This window comes from Sciurus carolinensis, unplaced genomic scaffold, assembly GCF_902686445.1.
Source record: "Sciurus carolinensis unplaced genomic scaffold, mSciCar1.2, whole genome shotgun sequence".
Lineage (NCBI taxonomy): Eukaryota > Metazoa > Chordata > Mammalia > Rodentia > Sciuridae > Sciurus > Sciurus carolinensis.
The window spans coordinates 142,015-144,940 of record NW_025920280.1 but is presented as its reverse complement, the minus strand read 5'-3'; the positions used below and the strand labels follow the sequence as shown (position 1 = coordinate 144,940).

Genomic DNA, 2,926 nt, shown 5'->3' with positions numbered 1-2,926 from the left:
AATGGACTGAGCATCAAAAAGTACAGAGAAAGTGATATTTTTAAGATTTTCTTGCAAGATCCATGTCTGAAAAAGTAGACACACCCAGGGAAGTCACAATCAGCATTTTATTCCCTAGTGTAAAAGACCTCTCCCACCAGCCCTGATTCCTCAGTGTCTGGGTGTGCAGCCTTCCCAAACATAACCTAAACCTAGGTTTTACTGTCTCCTTTTGGATTGTTTAAAGTAATACACCTTTATGTGTGCCCATCTCTCTTTGCTCTCTTGTGGCCAGAAGTACTTCTTGGGTTGAGTGTGTCTTGTAGTTTTTCTCTGCTGGTCAGGTCAGTCCTTCCCCCTCACCTCCTGTTTATCAAGGGGCCATGAATTTCTCACACTCTGGTGTTATCTGCTTTTACTTCTCCATTCTGTTCTCCCCTCCAACTGCTTTTCTTACATCTCAGTCTTACCTAAAAGGCTAAACACTGTATTCTGCGAAAGGTTCATTGGACTTTCTACTTCTCACAGTAGACAGTTAGTATGTGTTGAGTGGACTCCATTTATTAAACACCTTCTGAATGTAAGACCCAATGACACATAAGGGTTCTCATTTAATCAGCCCCTAAATCCTTTGAGATAGAGAATCAAACCCCATATTATAGATATGCAGGCTGGGAGAAATAAAATTAAATTAGCCAACAATCATATGACTGGTAAGTGAAAGAAGCAGAATCTGAACTCTGCTGTGTGCAGCCCTAAAGCTCAGGGGTCATCCTACCCTGTCATAAAAATTCTCAATGAACTCACTCTTAGAAAGGTACTACTTCTACTAGGGAAATTTTGGCCCATGTAAATATGTAAGTTTTAGCCATTCATAGATATTATTTTCTCACTAAACTCAGGATAAACTCAAGATGAGTCTGGTCATTTCCTTGACTTATAATTCTGGAGCCAGGCAGCAATGCCTGTTGCTAAAGGAGGCCTGACAATTTGCATTTCTAATCATTCAAGAATTTAATTATATCATGGTCTTAATCAAGTGCTGCAAATATAGCTGATGTCATCAGAGCTTACTTAATTAGTTTGAAGGGGAAGGAAATTTATTTTACATTCCGAATATGCCTCCACTGGAATAAAGTTGGAGGGCCTCAGGGTTTGAGGAGAAGGAAAGAAACCAACTTAAAAATCTAGATTCTGTGATTAAGGACTTTTTTTTTTACCTTCTGGTTAACATGTTTATGGTAGTATTTCCTTTTAAAACTCATCCAAGACAAAAAAGAAAACAAAGACAATGACCCCAGAAGGAATGCACAATTTGTTTTAGTTTACAGCACAGAGAACTTCTCTTAATGGGAATTGTGCTCTTGGTTTCAGCAACAGGTGAAGGAAAAAGATCTTGCCCTTTGAAGTTCTGAGGGGAGTGTGGGTGTCCACATTAGTGCGGTTGGATAGGATATGCTATCACTGCAGCGCTTCAAGGTCGGAATGGTCTTCCAGTCTCCATGGTGTCCACTTGTGGTGTTAGTTCCAGATCTTGAGGAAGCTGTCCCAGGACCCTGTTGCCACGGCCATGCCATCATCAGTCACCACCAGGCAGCTGATGCAGTTGTCATGTCCAGCCAAGACACCTTCCCTGTCTGCTTTGAGTGCATCCCAGACATTGCAGTTTAAGTCATCGTACCCAGTGAGCAGCAGGCAACTGCTCTTGGAGAAGGACACAGAGGTGATCCTGCAAATGATGTCATGGGAGTAGGTCATGAGCTCCTGGTCTGCATGGAGGTCAAACAGCCTGCAGGTGGCATCTTCCCAGCCAGGGGCAAATGCATTGCTATTTGGAAAGAAGCAAATGGCATTGATGTCTGACTCGTGGCCTGTGAAGGTCTGTCTGCACATCCATCCCCTCCTGGACATCCCAGAGCTTGGCCAAGGCATCACAAGCACCAGAGATGAACAGTCTGGTGTCAGGCTCATGACATCTCCAGTGTGTCATCTGCTGGCAGGTCTCGATGTCCCAAAGAGCACATGTGGTGTCTCCAGAGTTGGTAACGATCTGATTGTAATTCAAGAATAGGCAGCAGGACAAGTAACCTGTATGTCCCACCAGCTCACATCTCACACACACATTCCCTTCGTGAGTTTTCAGGTTGTAAATGGGGCAAATGTTGTACAGGCCACCACAGGCCACCACAGGCCACGTGTTTCCAGAAGGGGCGTAAGCACAGGTCATGACCCAGGAGGAGCGCTGAGGGATGGCATGAACATTGTTTGTGGTGTAGCTATCCCAGATGATGAGCTTTCCATCCTGTGAGGTGCTGATGAGAAGCCTGGAATCTGTGCCCCAATGCATCACATAGATCTTGGCCAGGCGCCCCCTCAGTGTTCTCCTGGTGTGCATCTGAATTCTTCCCCCTGGGTCAATGTTTGTGATCTGGGAGCGAGTTGCATCTGCACATGCTTTTCAAGCATCTCTAATTTGGTTTTTAAGTTGTTCCACCTCCTGCCACAACTGGTCCAGTTCACTCATCTTCAGGTCTTAGTGCTCCAATGCCACTTCAAAGTATCCACAATCTTGCCCTCACTGGGCCTGATGCACCCATGCCACTGCCTGGTCATTGTGCTCTTGGTCCATGGGCAGAGCCAGCCAGGCTGGTTGGGTTCACTGCTGTGCTCCTGTCCTGGCCCGCTGCCCTTGTCACCTGCACCCACCGCTGCTGCCATCCCTAAAGACTTTTTTTTTAACATTTCCTGGGAAAGGTTTATGAAACTACAGTATCACTGAAATAAAAATATGATGGTAACCAAGTGTCAACCTCAACCATTTCTTACAATTTCATTGAGGCATAATTTCCATACCACAGTGTTTAGGCATCATAAGTGAATAAACACTGTGGTCTATCAATTCAATGATTATTTGCAAATTTGTAGAACTTGGTAAATATCACCATGA

At 44.6% G+C, this 2,926-nt stretch overlaps 1 pseudogene; it reads right to left on the bottom strand.

The window, feature by feature from the left end:
• Positions 1-1,318: 1,318 nt before the first annotated feature.
• Positions 1,319-2,503, bottom strand: LOC124975447 (guanine nucleotide-binding protein G(I)/G(S)/G(T) subunit beta-1-like; annotated as a pseudogene).
• Between the last annotated feature and the right edge of the window lie 423 nt (positions 2,504-2,926).